This window comes from Neolamprologus brichardi, chromosome 22, assembly GCF_056152115.1.
Source record: "Neolamprologus brichardi isolate AB-2024 chromosome 22, ASM5615211v1, whole genome shotgun sequence".
Classification (NCBI taxonomy): domain Eukaryota; kingdom Metazoa; phylum Chordata; class Actinopteri; order Cichliformes; family Cichlidae; genus Neolamprologus; species Neolamprologus brichardi.
The window spans coordinates 20387040-20406735 of record NC_142124.1 but is presented as its reverse complement, the minus strand read 5'-3'; the positions used below and the strand labels follow the sequence as shown (position 1 = coordinate 20406735).

At 40.0% G+C, this 19696-nt stretch overlaps 1 protein-coding gene across 1 annotated transcript in view; it reads left to right on the top strand.

Moving 5' to 3' along the window:
• Positions 1-1439: 1439 nt before the first annotated feature.
• calcr (calcitonin receptor) overlaps positions 1440-19696 on the top strand; it is a 66215-nt gene continuing 47958 nt past the window's right edge. Inside the window, exon 1 of the mRNA XM_006787677.2 lies at positions 1440-1472. The gene's annotated coding sequence lies outside the window, so the exon portion shown is untranslated. The remainder of the gene's footprint in view (positions 1473-19696) is intronic.

The window sequence follows — 19696 nt, the reverse complement described above, 5'->3', positions numbered from 1 at the left end:
GCGTGGGCTTTGGGGGAGGTCTGGTAGTCCTACAGGAATCATCAAACACTTAGTTTCCTGCTTTCTGGTGAATCTATATGCACCAGTTTTTCTCTCGGTATCTTTTTAAAGTGAAACTTATTATGTTTCAGGAACCAGGTAATAAATAAATAATGCTATAATGCTTCTTGGTATTCTGCACTACTTTCAATATCCATCTCTAGATCGGCTTTTCTTATCATCCACGCTACCTCGGCAGGCACACAGGCACGATTTATCCTTTTGTCCCTATTGTAGGATCTTTACCTTACAATACAAAGCGCCCTGTGTTGACTGTTGCCTGGATTTGGCGCTATATAAATCCAATTAAAGTGAACTGAATTGAACTGAATTGGTTGTATTGACGTAAATAACCTTTCCCCACCTGTTCGCATCAGTGACAAATGCTACTTTTTTGATTGTGTGACTTACTGCACATTGGAAACATAAAAAAGGTTTTGGGTTGTCTTGTTTTTTTTTATTCATATCTGTCTGTAAAAAGATACCTCTATGGTCCAGTGCCCCTAATGTACCCTTTGAATGGATTTTTCGGTGAAATCAGCAGCAAAGCTTAACACAATGAATAGCATGTATAAAAAAGAATTAGTTAAAAAAGGATGTAAATGAGACAAAATCGAAATTTAAAGCATGAATGTATTCCCTATGACGTGTCTGGAAGGGTTCCTAAGTAGATATTATGAAACGATGTATCCCCCTTCACTGTATATTACACGATCTGTCACAAATGGCATGATGGTTGGTCACATATCATGCCACGAGTACCTATTATAAGAGATTTGTGACAGAAAAAAAGTATATTGACAGCTCAATACTGTCTTTATAAGGTTAGATTACAGAGTTAAAAGGGGGAGCAGAGAAAATGCTATAACTCCAACAAGGCGTTTCAACTGCAACTGCCACAGACTGGACGCGTTCTGGCATATCGCCATAATTTTTCTTTATAGTGTCTGTTTCTTTCGATTTGAGTGTCCGAGCCCGGCGCACACACGCTGTGCAGAGGCTTCTCCTGTGTCTTTAATGCAGAGACGGAGGTAAGCAGGCGAGGAGGAGCTCCCACCACACGCTCGTCCGCGTAAGCGGGAGGCTGTTAGACGCACTTGGATTACCGGGCAGTCAACTGTCACCGCATCAGACCGGCGTCCTGCTCCACGCTCCTCTCCTCTCCTCCACCGCGCGCACCGCAGATCATTAATTCTTCTCATAATTAAAAGGTAGACATGTGGGGAAAGCTGTAGAAGCATTTGATTGATTTTATAATGGCTTTTATATCCGTGGATCTGAAAAAAAAGTTTTTATTGGCGCTGCGTTAAATAGGAGCGCAAAAAACTGGGAGTCATTCTCGGTGGAAGGACTTCTCTGAGAAAGACGTTTGTGATTCTCCTCAGCATCTTACTGTTTCACTCGGGCTGCAGCCTCAAGTCAGTTGAAGTGAGGTAAGTCACGGACAGATTTTTTTTTCTTCTATAACTTTTTTGTTTTTCTCAACTTGTTCTCCAAATAAAGCGCAAAGGTTGGTGAGGATAATAGAGGACGGTGCTTGGGTTTAGTCACTCAGTTTACCTGCGGGGTTTGGGGACTAATTTAAGCCCCATTTTAATTCTACTGATGGAGGAATCTGCGGTTTGCTTGGCGGTTGATGTCATATGAACTGGATTTGCATTGCGTGCTCCTAAGGTTTACGTTATAAATGCATTTTTACCATATTGGCTGTGGGGGGAATGTTTACATCTTAAAAATAATAATAATAAATAAAAAATATTAGATGAGTGACGATGAATTATTTTAATGAGTGAATAAATAAAAATAATGCAAAATGCTTTGCGCACTTGCTCCTTTTTCTAATAAACGGTTGAAAAATTCATTAAAACAGAGAAAAGAGTCTTTATCACCTATGATAGCCTCTTGTAACGATTTCATGCATTTCCCATGAAGAAAAGCCTGGGCTTCCCCAGCCTAAATCCTAAATTAATATGGCACAAAAATACCACAACAAACTTCTTCAGATTGTACGCTCTCTGGTGACTCATTGGAAATATATAAATAGATTTTCATTTCTTAACTACAAACTGCGTACATAAGGCAGCTCCTCCCGACGTGTCTTCCTATTTGCAGCCAGATATATGTGACGGATCTTTTTACATCAGACACGCACTTTTATACGTCCACACGCGCGAGACCGCCGTGTATCCATACAGGATCCCGCTTCTCTTCAGAGAAATTAACGGAGCCAAAATGGTGAGGCATCTGGTACGTTCCCCACAGCAGCACAATGAACCCACTTGTGAATACACACTGTAACGAGCATTAAAAAGTAACACTTATCCGAAGAGGAAATAAGAAACACTTGGTGCATTAACCGCACCAGGAGACCACAGTGTCTATATTTTTACTTTCAGACAGGACTGCTGACTGTGAGTTATATTTTCATGAAGCAATTCCACCCAAGGCTTCCTTCTTCTCATCTGTCCTCCTGTGAAAATGTTACACGCTATTTTTTTTTTTTAAAAAAAACCAACTTTTCCCTTCATATTGATTATATTAGCACATTCATGAAGGGGGCAAAATAGGCATTCCTTCACGGACCCAACAGGTCACAAATCCCGTTCAAAAATGAAGTCAAAGTCGCTACTGAACGCTTCCAACAGTGGCAGCAAAAGCGCAGAAACTGAAGTGGCTGTGTGAGGATGTCTGCAGTTATATTGAGAGTCTTCTTCTGGGGATTCCTTTCTGTTTTCGTAACCGTGTTTGAAGAAAAAGCGTGGGTTTTTATTAGAGTGGCTTCAATGAGCTGATGTGTGAGTTTCTCAGCATATACAACTATGACACACACACACGCGCACACACGCACACTGCGCAGTACAGAGGAAGACAAGAATAGCAACAAACACAGTGTCAGGCTGTCAAAGAGAGAGAGAGAGAGACGGCCCGAATGAGAGAGACAGCAGTGAAGAGATACGTGCAGACAGGCAGGCTGAGATATGTGGTGCCCTGCAGTGAATTGGGCTGGGTTGGAAATGTGTCTGGCTGCTTTCTGAGTAACTGAGATAAGTTCTTTATTCATCATTCCGCACGCTGCCTGTCTGTCCCGTCTATCTGTCCTGTCTGTGTGGTTGGAGACAGACAGGCAGGCAAGCGAGTGCCAAATTTGCTTGTTTGTGCGCCCCCGTTTGAAGGGACTGAAGTAAAAGGTCTGGAAGCAAGAGCGAGGTGCTGTGCATGAAAGGATGAAAACGCAAGGATGGCCTTTGGAAGGACTGTGGATTCAGTGCTTCATTTCAGTGATCTTAAACTCTTTTTTTTTTTGACGACAGGTTTGTAAAGATTTACACCTAAACGTAAACGGAGGGATGCACGGAGACTGTGCACATTTTTCAGTTGTTCTGCTTTTGAGGGGAAAACAACGAGTAGCTGTGCTCTCTCTCTCTCTCTCTCTCTCTCTCTCTCTCTCTCTCTCTCTCTCTCTCTCTCACACCGATCACCTGTTGGTACTTATACATGTTAATCAACCTAATGCTAACCAAATGCAATTCAGTCACCTTGTCTCCCCATCTGAGCATCAATAGACTTGATTGTGAACAGCCAAACACTCAGCTAGGGCTCAGAGTGAGTTAAAATTATTCTAGTCCAGAGCTGTTAGGATGAATCTTCCTCCTCCGCTGCCGCCCCTGTGACCCCGTGCTTCAACCATTTGGAAGTTGTGGACAATTTTGCTGTCATGCAATTAACTACTTAATCAGGTGATGCTAAGAGAATCTGCATAATTGGGATGAAGTGTCACCCATTACAATTTAGACTTCCCATCAAAGTCGATCCAAGGGTGTGGTTTAACCTTTCAATGACACAAGTCATGACACTACATTCTCAGAAACAGAGGTCAGGCTTTACTTCTTAATTTAATGCTGCCCGGGTTTCATTTTTCAGCACATGGCTGGCTCGATGCAAAATGATTAAGGCATTTGAGGTACTAAAGTTGACTTAGGTGAAACCATTGGCAAAGCTGGACGGGTTGTGTGATGTGATTAAAGTTAAGTGTCACAATATGTGCTGCACAGCTGCAGCTCTTCTCATTTCTCATGTTGCTCCACACTCAGCTCTCTGTATGAGTCTAATATGAACTTTATTCAGGCAAATGTTGTTATTCATGTATTTCCATGCAGACAAGAGGATCTGCTGTTGCAAAATTTAATTTCGCAGTCATCTGTTTCAGTTATCTCCACCCCATTAAGCTGTTTATAAGTCCAGGTGGCTGGATCAGTAGTTTTAGCATAACAAAAGCTCAGAGCATTTGCATGCATGTGATTTGAGAATGAACTCAGTGAAATTCCAAGAAAAGTGATGGGCATGAGAGAGGAAAAGGTTTATGCTTCAGCTCGGTTGCTGACGAAATATGAACCATGCAATAGTGTCGCTTCTACAGCACTTCATGTGCTGAACAGCTGAAGTAGAATCAATAGGTGGTGCTAGAATAGAGCAAATAGCTGATGACTTAGTAAACAGAGGTTTGTACATGGCAAGTGTAGTGTGTGTGTGTGTATTTGTGACAAAGACAGATACATGGTTATATCCACTTATGGAGGCTCAGGATGCTTTTGTGTCTTCTCTGGCCAGTGATGTGTTCTGCTCCTATAACACCTGAATTCAATTTGCAGCACTGCCACTCAAGACTACAAGACTACAGCTGGATGGCTGGTGTCAAAATGTGCTCTATTATTACCTAAACCGATGGACTGTCCCTTAACTGAAATCATAAAAATATGTTTAGCAAAGCCAAAGGGTTTGCAGTTTATATATATATATATATAAATTGCAAAGAGTTTATATATAAGAGGCCATTTAACTTGCAGACAGCTCTTAAATGGTAAGGAAGCTCATTATCAAATAGCTGTTAGCTGGTGCTAATGACTGGTTAAAGCGCCTTACAGCTATTAATTTGGGCTTACAGATGCAAATTCAGTGCTCAAAAAGGCTTCCAAATTTCCTTCAGGCTAAATAAGCTTTTGAATATCTAGAATCTTCTATCCATGCTGCATGTGACCAGTAAATACCTCCAAACAACAATTAACAATGCTGAAAGCTTCTAGGGAACTCATTTGATCTGCACTTTGTTGTTAATAACTGAACACAAAGATTTTATTCTGAGGGAAACCATAAGGTCAGACAGTATAGTGTATAAACAGTGTATGATGTGATTAAGTATTTTACATGAAAATGAGTGTGACCCTTCTCTGTGTGTCTGGGTCAGTTTGACAATAAATGGATCAAATATGACTATTTCATATATAATTAGTATGCTAATATCCATAATCTTTTGTTTTCTACTGTCTTCAGAAAAAAATGGCATAAAAAATGACACACTCTCTCCTCTATCCTCTTATCAAACTGGTATCTGCTGTTCATTTGCTAAAATGCCATCATTATGCTTGTAACGTCATCTTTTCTCTCCTCCACTCATGTGCTATCATTTTTGTTCGTGCGTACTTCCAGCTCATTTTATCATCTTTGCCTCAAACCTCCTCCTGTTTCATTTCATTCTTCTCTTTTGCCTTTTCCCATCTTTATCAGAGGTTACGCTGACACGCCAGCCTGCCTCGACTTCTTTGATTTCTTTCTTGTCCTTTCTTCATCTCTGTCCTCTGTTGCTGCTCTGTCCTTTAACTCTTTGTCCTTCAAAATGAATTGCCTTCTCAAGTCTCCCTTGTCTTTTTCCCATCTCTGCACTCCAACGTCCAAAACCTTTTCTCTCTACCCTTTTACCTTCTCGCTTCTGTGTTTGCTTGGAAAATGCATCCTGAGAGTTTTCATCGCCTTACTATCAGCCTCTGATATAGTTGAGGAGAAGTAAAGCCACCAAGTGCAAACAAGTAGCCATTACTGACACACTCAACACAGTTGGTTTGTCTCTGAGACATAAGACACACTTACTTTTTGCAATCTTTCAAGTCGAACAGAACCCTTCATGATTTTGATTTTTGTTTTGTTTTCCTTCACTGGAGATCTTTCTGTCTGTTTACAAGGGAAACGGGTATCCAGATTATCACTCCAGATATGCTCATGCGTTCATTTTTCACAAACACTGACATTTAGAGTGACGCAGTTGAATATTTTTGGGCGCTCTCACGTAGCAGTGCTGCATCTGCCTGCATATGTGGCTGCAATCTGTCAAGAAAGTGCCATAGACAGCAACGTTTTTATTAATGAGAATTTGCCCTACATAAAAAGCCTTGAGAAAACATGATAAGGTCATTAAGAAAACAAGCTTGACATTTTAGAAAATATGCATATTAGTAATCTCTTCTAAGGCAGAGATTTATACCATGCTCGAGTTTGAAAAATCAATATGCAGCTAGAACAAGGAGACCTTGAACTTGGATGAAACAGCTAGCATGGGCCTGTGTCAAGATGTAAAAGCGATAAGAATCAACCCAGAAACACAGATTTCTTTTTTACTCAGGCATTTGTTAGGTTCAACATTTAGTATAGGATATAACATATTCATTAGCTTTAGAGGTCCTAATAAGGCAGTTTTCCACCTTTGGACAAACCCAAGTTAGCTATTTCCCCCTGTTTCTTGTCTTTTTGGCTATGCTTAGCTCAAAAACTTACATAAATTGTTGTAGCTTAGGGTTAAAATAAGGTTCCGGTTATGACGCAAGCTATGAAGTAGATCTGACGCAGAAGTATAATTCACGTGTTAGTGTCAGCAGATTAGACATGTGACCTTCACAACTCCAGATAACTGACAACAAGCCAGCTAAACAGCAACAGCTGGCTGTAAGTTAATGTTATGCTAGTTAATGTTAAACTTGAGTATCCTTCAAAAAACACTTTGTCTCTTATAAAAATTACATTTCCACATTGCTTCACTACTGCCTGCTAAAAGCAACTAAGAGGCTAACAGCGGCTATTGGAGGTTAACAGCAGCTACCAGAGGCTAACAGCTAACAGCAGTGAAAAATAGCAGCATTTAACAAGAGGTAAGGTTTCAATGACAAGAGGACTCACATTGGACTCCTTTTATAAAGTTTTATAGCCTCCTCCCCAGTAAATAGATGTACTGACATCTGAGGTAAACTGCACCCTGACAGCCTACGCTCACTACGGATGGACGGTGGCCAGAGTTGTTTGCCCTACAGCAGGGGTCAGCAACCCTGGGCACGCGTGCCACAGCTGGTGAGCGAAAGTTTAACTGATTGCACGAGTTGCACGACAAGCAGTGAATTAATCTGAGAAGGTGCATTAAAAAATAAATGGCCGGGCCAGCGGTGCACATCGCAAATAGACACATTAGTTGTGCCGCTTCTTAATGACGGTATCTTAGCTAACAACCCCAACTACCAGATTCAACTTGTAATTGACTAAAAATAACTTAGCCTGCCGGTGAGAGGGACGTTGCCAGCTGGCAGTTTTTTCAAGCGATGTTGAAATTTCCACATTCCGACACTTCAAATGCTTCAGCAGCTATCCACTCAGCGCAGCATCAGCACAGCGGGAATCACGGATACATCCGTAGACTCACGACAGATCGAACCAGAAAGCTTTAATGAGCAGCTGGATTTGTCTCGCATTAACTGGCTGAGTTAATGCGAGTTAATGCGACAACAAAATGCAGCTGATTGAACTGAAAACCTTGACTTTGTGGGGGTCAAAGTTTGCAGAACTACGAACGCTGCTGGAATCCACAGCTGTGCGTGTTCATGGCGCTTGCATTTTCACCTGCTGGACATCACTACCTGCCAAGTTTAACTGTCTTCAGAACATTGCAGAGGCCTTATTGACAGTATTTGGCTCTACATATCTGTCTGAGCAGATTTTCTCTCACACGAAGAGTGTCCTCAGGTAGCCGTCTGAACGCTGGACACTCGTAGACCTGTGTCTCTGAGTGGGAGACCAGAGATCACGTTAACATGTGTATCTCTGTATTAACAAGCATGCCATGTTGGCACAGCTTATTTTTCTTATCATTGTTGTGAGGAGACCAAATAGCATCTGCATTTTCTGTTGTACAGTCCATTTGCTGTTATGGAGTTCTTGTTATGGATAAAAAGTGTCTTTTTTGTTTCAAAATAGCTGATAACTATTCACTGATTCCTGCCAACATCTGCGAACAATGTTGATTGTATAAAGTTGTTCTACATAGTGTGTAACTGTTAATATAGAGCGTTATTAAATTTATTGCTAATGCAATTATATGGCACATTGACTTCTGAGGAAATTTTAGATGGCACTCGTCATCAGAAAGGTTGCCGCCCCTTGCCCTACAGCATTTATGCACTTGAGGGGTAAGAAAACAGAACTTAGTTAGCCCAATCCCACACTGTAACTTTAATACTATTTACTGAGCATTACAAAGATAATGACGATGGTTTTGTTGTTGTTGTTTTTATGATTAATTAAGTGACATGTTGGTTCAGGCCCACTCATTAATGGAGAGAAGGCTCAAGAAGGAGCTTTATTGTCCAAGTATGTGTAGACTTACAAGGAATTAAGCTCACTGTATGTAACAGAATAGACAATTGCAACATAACAACAATATAGCATATTTATATTTATGGTGCAATCGTGCATAGTGCAAAGATGTAGGGATGAATAAGTAGTTACTTTAAGTGTTATTTGTACAGTATATGCAGTAAGCAAAAACAGCTTAATGACATATTTTGACTATAAAAAAACCCTCCAGTCATTGTAAACAACAAGATAATAAATGATACAAAAATAAATTCAAGGCCCAAAGAAATATCTAGACTGAAAGCAAAGCCAAATGGGGTTGGCAGCTATTAATGTAGCTTGTTTTTTCCTTCCTTGGGCTGCTCTATGTGTGCTGTGAGACACTGGTAATTCTGACTTATTACAATATCCCTAGACTACCAGACCATTCAGTAATTTCCTTTGCTATTCAGCTCTTTTTCTTTCTCATTTTGGCTCACGCTCGCTGTGACTCTCAGGACCGGCTATAATGCTAGGTGTAATCACCCTCTATTAAGGCTTCTGTGATTGATTGGTGGCACCAAGAGACAGCAGTTATGCACACTTTGGAGGCCGTAGCCAACGATTTTCTCTTTTCCCCTATCGCATTTCTTCTTTTGGTCTGTGCGGCAATTTTCTGTGGAAATCTTGGAGGTGCTGCAGTTCTAAGTTGAATTCAAGTTTGGTGTTGTTCAGAAGCAGAACGATGTTTCTTAAGTTGCACGTACTATTCCCTGCCTCTGTTTTCAGCTTCAGAAGTGATGTTCTCTCCGTTATCGCACACTGCTGTCCTCTCTGCCTCCTTGACCTCCACGTGTGACATTCACAAACTCCACTGATAGGCTAGAAGCCGCACACTATGATGATATTACCATGAAGAACTCTTGGTGCTCGTACAGTAATAGCGAGGTGGAGAAGTAGTCCTGGCTGACTCTTTTGGGGCCTGAGAGGGCTTCAGGATGAGGCTTTAGGGACTTGTTGTGTAAAGAGGAAGCAATTTGCAGCACAATGGCTCTGATCTTCAAAACCTCTCTGATCACACTCGCTGCTTCATATTTTGTCTTCTTTGTCATTGGGCTCTTTCATTTAGTCTCTCATTGCTCCTAACGTTAATTGAATTTGTACTGTAATGGTTGCTCATTTACCCTACCCATCTTTCTCCCATTACTCCTTTTATTACCTCCTCTTTTCATTTCTTTTACATTTTTACCCTCAGGTCAAAATATTGAAGGACCGTTGGAGAGCTGCCGCTTCTATTTTAAAAATCCTGCTGACTAAATTGTGCACTCACAATAACAGCACCCATCCCTCTCACGTTGTCTCTCTCTGTCTGCTTACGGTTTGTAGCACCCAGATACAGCCCACTCTCTGACCCAACAGACCGTAATAGGAACACTCTGCCCAGAAGGGAATTGTTGTTAATGCCTTTCAGCTGAAGTCCAGCAGCAAAATACTTCTTTAATTGCTTTCCCATAGCCCTCAGCTGCTGTGTGTTTCCTCACTGTGCACACTGGTACAAGTGGCAACGTAGAACAAAAGGCATAGTTATCCTACGGAGATCTGTACTGAATGTGGTTATGAGACTTTCAAAGTTTGCGATATTCAGTTATTGACTACTTATAGATCTGAGTCTATGCTGATTTAGATATTTAAGTAATGGATAGTGAATAAGGAGAAAAAGGGACCGTTTTAGCAAAAATACTGAATTTAACATCATCTCCAGATTTTAATCAAAGATTTGAGCAGAATTGTGTGAAAGAATGTAACATTAAAAATAACTAGTAGGTGAGAAGTAGTAAGAAGTAAGTAACCATTAAAGTTTGATCCCGACACAGTTGATAAAAATGTAAAACAATAAAAAACTCTTTTAAAAACATATTTATGGAAAGCAAGGGTCGAGAGGGAGACACCTCCTGTGAACGGTTCATGAGCGTGCTGTGGAGGAATGCACACATGATTTTTATTTATTTATTTAATTTATTTTGCTGGAATGAAAACGCAAAGTTATCTTTAAAGATGTGAATTATGAGCTGCAGATGGAAGGAGGGAATACAGAGCACTGTAAGTCACCTAGATGACAGAGCGATCCTGGGCTCAGCCCATCTGTCACCATCTTTCTTCACTCTGAACTGGCTGTAAAGTGCCGATGGGGAATGTTTTTCTGTTTGTGTAATTTTACTTCAAACTGCATTTTAAAGTGAACGCTCAAAAAATAAAAACAGAGTACGAGATCACACCTTAGACTTTAGGCTTTTCAAAAATGAAGTTACTTAATGAAGTTACAAGTTGGAGGGGAAAATTCCTGCATCCCAGCGAGGCCTAGTTTTTATGGCGTAAAGATGGAACGCGTTCACTAATCTTTAGAAGACTGCATGGGATAATAATTCAACAAGTATAAAAAGCATAATGTGTCTCAATATAAAAATGTGGGGGAGTTTGTCATCTGCTGTACATTATTTAAATGTAAAACATTCATAAAATCACCAAAAATATAACCAAAAGCATTGAATGGGCGTTGTGTGTAGGTGGCACTGCTTCAGAAATAGACATGATTTTGTTGTTGAAATCACTGCAGGGGTTTGGGGAAAACATCCACAAATGCGAGAGGGGCTTGGATCCAAATGTCAGCCACATATACATTTTTTTGTTGCACATTTAAAATGTACAGTTGTATGTGTGTATGCTTCACGACAAGCTATTCATGTGATTGAAATATTTCTATGCTATCTTTCCCAGTCCTACTTTTGACCTAATATTTCATGATAGTATTATAAAAAATATATAACACAGGAGTGATGATCTATATTTTGATTTTACTGGAATGATTTAGCTCGATTACTAACCAGAGCAGTATAATAAGGTTATTTTGCATTTTAAGTAACAACTCTTTAGTTTGTTTGTAACATTTATGTAAAATCGTTTTACCCTTGTACTTATACATTGTATTATATTTTCCATGAATGCATAAATGTTAAAAAAAAAAACACAACGTTTTAATATATGCAGCTTAACAAGAACAAGACTCTAGCTAAAAGGGTAAAATTAAATTTAAGGAATAATGTGCAACTTGTTAAACATTTATATGTCAGCTAAGATGAAATTAACCAACTGGAAACCTTTCACTGATGAGAAATTACTCAAGTAATTATAAAATGTCCACCAATTTGATTTCAATTAAAGTGAAGATTCTGCAGATTGAGTAGCGCGGTGGAAGCACTTTGCCCAAGCGCATCTACATAATGAAACTTCATTTGGATGGTGCTAATGGACTATTATGATACTGACTGTAATAGTAACAGAGCACAACACCGGGCATCTCAATGTACATTCATCCACGGATTAGTTAATAGCAGGCCAATTTGCAGTGTTCTTTGCTGGCCGTACTCTTCCTGGGCTCTAAATGGTTGCCACGAGCATGGCACAGATAATGATAATGGTATCAGAGAGAGGAAATGGGAGACCGGGCGACTCTCTTCACCTCTGCAAACGTATGCAAGGTTTTGTTTTTTTTTGTTTTTTTTGTGTGTGTGTGTCTATGGATGAGTGAGTGAGTTAATGCATGAAGCCAGGAAGACATGTGCAGAAGAATACCTTCAGCCGCTGCAGACAAAGAACTTGCGCTGTGATAAAACACTCCGACCATTCGCCAATTGAATGCACATGCAGACCAGACAAAAAGAAAAGTCAGAGCTTTTCCACAGAAGCTTTAAAAGATCCTTAGAAGAAAAATGAAAGACAGCTTTAAATAATTTCATCGCATTAGTTATTTTTAGAGCATTGACTTGGAATTAGCCTAGTTTTTAATGTGCACATTTTGCGGCAACCTCTTTTGCACGACAACAGGTTTCCACGATGTATTTATGCTTCTGTTTGTCGAGACAGTGCTCGTATCCATCACTTTAAAGAAACTGTACTCTGATCTCGAGGCATTTTTTTACTCTTTGATACTGTGCACACCTGACAAGATGTCCTCAAAGCAACATGATTGATATATTTGCACCAAGTCCCCCTCACGCACGTCTTCTCTTTTCCACTATCATAGAAATCTGGAAAAATCAAAGCATTTCAGGCAGCTGAAAACACAGATTCCGAATAGATAACTGTGCTTATCTAGGAACACGAAGTTAAACACAACACAGTTTTAAGAGGCGCTCTGATCTAAGGTTGTATTTTTTTTTTTAAATATTGAGATTATTATAAATATTAGTGGAATATTTTGAAGTCAGTTTTCCAGCTTCTGAAGAAGTTTTTCCCTCGGCTCTCTGTTTTTTGATCATTTCTGCAAGTAAAAATATTCCCAGAGGGTGAGGAAGAGAAGTGGACCTGACTATTTGCACATGAAATAGAAGAGTTTAGTGATGAGTGATTCTCTGAGCTGCAGTTACATACAAAAAAATTAATTAAAAAAAATCAGTGCTCTGCTAAAGTGAGCCTAATGTGGTCCTGCAGTCAGGGCATGACCAATCATAGGGTGCCACTAGATTACTCCCCCATTTCACATTACAGTTAGCAGCAAGCCTTTGTGCATTTGGTCTGCAAATGCAGTAGGAAACATGGCACCTCATTGGAAGTAAAGGTGCAGTCCAACGATTTCCTTTAATCACTCTTGCAGAGTCAGTGAGAAGAGATTCTGCATGCGGTGCGTGACCTACCTGCCGCTCAAACTTGGGTCACACAGAAGATTTAAAAGGTGTCATGCTGACGTACGAAGCCACCTGCAGGATGTGGAAATATGCTTAAGGGAAGCAAATCTTGAGAGTATATGATTTAAAATATCATGAAAGATGCGTGCGTAGCGAGGCTGCCTCCTTTCCATTCTCTGTAACGTAATTAGATCTGTTATTCAGGCACAATAAAAATCCTCTCGCCCATATACGCGCATGATTTGGGAACCTTCTGTGGACTTGGTTTCATTCCAGACATTTCTGCTCAGGCAGCAGCACTCGGGTCTTTCATTATCTGCTGCCTCCAATCAAGGTTGATTTTTTTACCATCTCTCAAAACTTTCAACATTTTCTTTGAACTTTGTGAAGTAGCTTTCCTCGTTCGGCATATGTTAGTGAAATTGATGTAATTGCGGGAGACATTCACATTCATAGCGAGTGGAGCAGATGGCTAAAGCTAGTGGAAGTGGATGTTTGTGTGCATGAGTGTGCGGCTCAGGTTGAGGCTGCACTGATGAACAATGGGAAAGGAGTTTGGAGAAACTTTCTGGTCTTTAGCATGCTATTAGTTTCAGATAAAAATAACTTAAACAGAAGTACACTTTATATGCCAGTATAAATAAAACCATATTTTTTTTCTGTCACTGTGACATTTGTCTTTGGTCTTTGTGTTTGCTAACAGGACTTGACATTTCATAATGCCATTTCCCCCCCTCTGCATTAAAATGAACAGATTGAATGTGTTGATGGACTCTGTGTACTTATGCAATTAGCCCAGAACAAAACAATAATCAGAGATCTGGGCTGAAAAGCTGAATTTTCTCTTGATATCATGCAGGGGCAGGATCAGAGATCAAGATCATACTGCCATAAAAAATATACCCTCTTTGTGGCAAGTGGTAGTTTGCTATGCTGCAGAGAACACGTTAAGAACAAGGCTAAATAAAGTGCTTTACAGAGAAATGTATTTATATTTTATCTGGAACGAGATAGCGTGTCTCCTCTTGGTCCAGCGAGGAAACTCGGGCTGCATTTTCCTGCAAGGAGTAACACGGATGGCTGATTGTCAGTCCCACATAAAGAGAAAAGCATGCGGGCTGTGTCCAGATCTCCAAAAAGGATGAAGAAGTTTCACTTTAGCTATTTATAGCAATTTGTAATTCTCCAGAGAGGTTAAATGGGATAATGTGCATCACCGTTACAGCTGTGTGTTGTCAGTGCAGCAGTGATAAGTTATGTTGTTACTTGGTGACAGTGACAGTAAAAGTAGGAAAGCATTTACTGGGAAGAACACAGAGATCAAAAGAGAGATTCTTTTGTCTGTTTTTTTTTTTTTTTTTTTACAGTGCATAGATTTATTAATTAGAGAGCCAGCATTTAGTTGACTCAACTAAGACATCTGGAGATTGTTTAGTTGGTTGCTGTAGTCATTATAGGTGAAATATTTTAGCTGTTGCTCATATATTTATTGCCTAGTTGCCTTTATAGTAAATATTCCTCTGTATAACACATAGACATGTAACAGCACAGTTAAATGTACTGCAGCGTAGCACTGTCTGTCCTCAGAGGACACTACAGTGACTTACTTTGATGTCCTGAGCAATCTCACTTGAATCTCGACCTTAAAACATGCCATCAACCTAAGACATACTTGTTTTTTGTCCCTTTAAGGAAAAAAAACCACCCTCCATAAACACGTTTATGTGAGTCGTACCTGGACCACACACACTCACGCACTCCAACCACACTCTGGGATTCGCATACGTGCAGCAGTGGTGTGTTTACACGAGTGTTAAGTAGGTTGTAACACTTTGGAATGCAATCACACAGTTGCACCTCGCCATAAATTTAGTAGAAGGTAATTATAGATCCACTCACGCTGCTTCCTCACACGCGCGTGAGCAGACACGGAAAGTGTGCAATACTGTAATCCCTCTCATTCACACTCACTCGTATCGAATCTTTGATAACAGTTTATTCCAGGCTGGACTACTGCAATTCATTATTATCAGGATGTCCAAAAAACTCACTGAAAAGCCTCCAGTTAATCCAAAATGCTGCAGCAAGAGTACTGACAGGGACTAGAAAGAGAGAGCATATTTCTCCTGTTTTGGCTTCCCTTCATTGGCTTCCTGTTAAATCCAGAATTGAATTCAAAATCCTGCTCCTCACATACAAGGTCTTAAATAATCAGGCCCCATCTTATCTTAATGACCTTGTAGTACCATATTACCCTATTAGAGCACTTCGCTCCCGCTCTGCAGGCCTGCTTGTTGTTCCTAGAGTATTTAAAAGTAGAATGGGAGGGAGAGCCTTCATTTTTCAGGCCCCTCTTCTGTGGAACCAGCTTCCAGTTTGGATTCGGGAGACAGACACTATCTCTACTTTTAAGATTAGGCTTAAAACTTTCCTTTTTGCTAAAGCATATAGTTAGGGCTGGACCAGGTCACCCTGAATCCTCCCTTAGTTATGCTGCAATAGATGTAGGCTGCCGGGGGATTCCCATGATGCATTGAGTTTTTCCTTTCCAGTCACCTTTCTCACTCACTATGTGTTAACAGACTTCTCTGTATTGAATCGTATCTGTTATTAATCTCTGTCTCTCTTCCACAGCATGTCTTTTATCCTGTCTTCCTTCTCTCACCCCAACCGGTCGCAGCAGATGGCCGCCCCTCCCTGAGCCTGGTTCTGCCGAAGGTTTCTTCCTGTTAAAAGGGAGTTTTTCCTTCCCACTGTCGCCAAAGTGCTTGCTCATAGGGGGTCATATGATTGTTGGGCTTTTCTCTGTATCTATGAAGCGCCTTGAGGCGACATTTGTTGTGATTTGGCGCTATATAAATAAAATTGAATTGAATTGAATTGAATCCTCCTCTCCCATTTTTCTGCAGCTTTTGTATCATCTGATATCATTTGCATATAGTTTACTCCTTAATAGGGCTTAGCAAAAAAGGCTATTGTGCCGCAGTGCCCTGCAGGCATGAGCTCTGCAATTGGCTTTTTTTTTCTCTTTTCCTTCCCGCATTTATGTTGCACATACAATTTTTGCGCAGTTGCTCATCTGACAGGCCATTTTAAACGGTCGTCCTTGGCATTGTTGATTTCTTCTCTCCAGGCAAAATGCGTCAATAACAGTGATATAGTTGAGTACGGGATTTATGCGGACTGTGTATTGCCTGAGGGAAATGATTGGTTTCTTGGAAATGTGTTTCCATATCTATTAAAGATTTTGCTCTGATGGCTGTAAAAGGGCTACAGACATAACTATAGAATTTTGCATCCATTAAAAGTGAGCGTTTTTCAGTGTGTGCGTGCGAATGCCGCTGTGTGTCGTGCTATCTTCAATTTGAAGACTTATTGGATCATACGATGTAGCAGGGATATTTCTGTCAACCTATTTTTTTTTTATTTCCTCCCACCTAGCCTGATTTATCATTGAGAATGTTTGTTCCATTTACTCAGTGTACATCACAGAGCTATTAGCTGTTCCAACAGGCGCCTATCGTTTTCCATCCGAATAAGCCCTTTCTTTCTGCTGCTTTTTAAACTGTTTTGTTTGAGTTCAAGATTGAGTAGCAGGATTAAGTTAGATGTCTGCCCCTGGGTCTTCTGATCTTGCCCTCTGGGATCCATTTTAGGTCTGATTGTGATCCCTGATCCAGAGGGGGCTTATCTTTTATCTTTGATTTGTAGCAGCTCTTCTCTGCTCTGCACAAAAGGCACAATATTGGTGCACAGCTTCATTTTGTTCTCTTTTATTTAGTAATGCCTTCAATGTGGCACTTTAGAGTAAAGATACAGTCTTTGATCATGTAAGTACAGACTCAGCTTGCCGAAACCAAGCTCGGGCTTTTGACACCGGCAGCAGAAACAGGAAAACGTGGGGAAAAAAAATAGCCCAAGAATCTGCAGATAGTTAACACGCAGAGGTTATCCGGTTATTCACTTAGATAGACATTTCAGCTGTCTTTGACATTTTGAGAAGTATTGATGCCATTCTCACGTCTGTGGCTAAAGCCAGCTGGTTAATTTATAGCATTTTAGCATAGCTGAAAAGACTAGCCATGCTGTGTCTAAATATATCTGCCTGCCAGCACATCTGAAATGGACGATTTATTACAGATTATGTTTTAAGTGTAAAAATAGTCATTTGTATGTCTTTGGCAATCTTTCTTTCTTCTCTGCAGGCAGAAAATGTCAGTAACAGTGCCGTTTGGTGCAGTAACTTCACAATTTCCAGCTTTCCAGCTAGCGTAATATTTAACACATAGACACGAGAATGTTTTTTTTTTTTAAATATTTTGCTAAGGGCAAAAATAAAAATAAATGTATTCCCCATGATGTCAAACTATCTGGCAAATATATCAGTGAACTTTTGAAGTGAAGTTCTGTAACACTGAACCCAAACTTGGAAGTGACTGTACTGCATTTGCCATCTGTCCTCTACGCTCTGCTTTTGGGAAATGACACAAACAAATGTCATTGACTTGTTTGACAGATGACATATGTGCTTAGTGGAAAGTCAAGAGGAAATGAAGGGGCTGGGGGAAAGGAAAGGTTGACAGATAAAAGGAATTTCATTCCCTGGAAATACCCTCCGTTCAGTGGCAGATGTCTGTAAGCACCTGAACCTCAGAGAAGCTGAAAGTATAAGGTGACACTTAATCATTGCAGGAAATAAACAAAACCTTAATGGGGAGGTGTCAGTGTCAGGGAGGGCGCTGCTCATCTGACAGAACAAAGCTTGCCTTCATAAACAAACTTCTTTGTTAACTGGTATTAGGAGGAGAAAATCTAATTTGGGTGGATTATATAACTGGGTGAATATTCAGTAAACACAGCTGAGTGGTCTCTGGACTTACTGGAAATCCTGACATGTTTATTGACATGAGTGCAGCATCTTGTATGTGCAGTTTTACGGTGGTACTGGTTAATACCGGTTGCAAAGGGGCGACCCATTACACAAGGTGTCTTGTAAATTTGTTACTTTTTGTTTAATGGTCATACAACATGATGATTTCAGTTGCTATAAGCCAGTGTCTCTGCAAGTCTGCAAGAGTTTGTAGCGTAGCACAATTCTGCTCGAGGAACTGAGAGATCATATCGCCATGAAAGTAGGTCTTTAACTAAACACCATTTCAGCAGTGGCCCTCGGGATCCGATGACATTGGTAGGAATTAATCACCCGTATGCAAATGAGTGAAAGCTTTGAAAGCACTAATCACACCAGTGTTCTTCTTTTGTTGACTGGGCTGTTTGCATGACTAGCAGTGTTTAACATCTGTTTATTATTCTGTAATGATTTTGTTCTCTTGATTGACTGATTTGCTGCTTCAGCATCAAAGAAGGTGACTGTGTTTTGCCAAAAAAAAAAAGAAAAATAGATCAGAAGGATGCTTTTCCAAAGCATCTGAAGAGAACTGGATATTTATTATCTAAAAATAATTAGATGTCTTTGTTGCAGCAAAAACACACAAAAAAAAAAAAATCCTGCAGAAACTGGTTGGTCAGACAGACCCAGTGATCTTAATCCTGCATGCTTCCTAAATGCCAGCTTATATATTAAACCCTTAAACTCCAGTTTCTAATCCAGGCTTTCTGAAAAATGAACAAAAAAAAATGAAAGTGAAATGAACCCAATAAAATCATGACTGGATTTTATTTTTAACTTCAAAAAGATTACTTAATAAAATTCATAGGAAATTGATGCTCATTTGTGAAGTTTACATATCAGCCTTTTTTTTAAGCTGAAGGAAACTGCGAGACAGCATCGCACCCCAATCGCACATCCACAGGTGCGATCTGACCAGTCAGCTGGCAAAATTTGCCTCCTTATCAATGCTGGCGACTTTTCCATGTTTAGCCTATAAGCATAATGCTGAGTGATGGTCTATTTTTTGTAAACCCACAGTAGTAGAGTTTCCATCAGAAAATAATCACTTGTGAACGTGAAGGGAATATTTATCTGTTTGCATACTTGGAAAGAAAAGACATAGCTTGACAAACCTCAAGTTGAAAATTCATAGAAAATACAAAGCGATAAAAAATAATCTAGTTTTGTTCTTTTTTATTTGAGAAGTTTTGAAATTTTAGGAAACATAAAAATGTACAAATAAATAAATAAGACTGGTTCGTGCATGATGCATCGCAGAAGTGCAATACTAAATGTCACTGAAGGCAATTCATCAGGTAAAACTTTCATTATTAGATATGTGGCATACATATCCATACAAGGATGATACTGATATAATTTGAGGCATGTAGAATCATATATTTTTGTAAGGAAAGAGCCATTACTTCATGACATTGTGGGCAGAAAGAACAAAGAGCGCCGGCTTTCCAACCAGCCAGTTGGTTCAGCTGCAAAACAGACAGACAGACGCGTGGGGAATTTTGAGTCCTGGTGGTCCCTCCACACATTAATGCAAAGACAACCATGACCTTGATAGACAAACAGAGAAGGTGGAAAAAGAGAGCTGAAGAGCGAGAAGTAGAAGGAAGTTGTGGGCGAAGTTTGCAAAAATCAAAGCTAA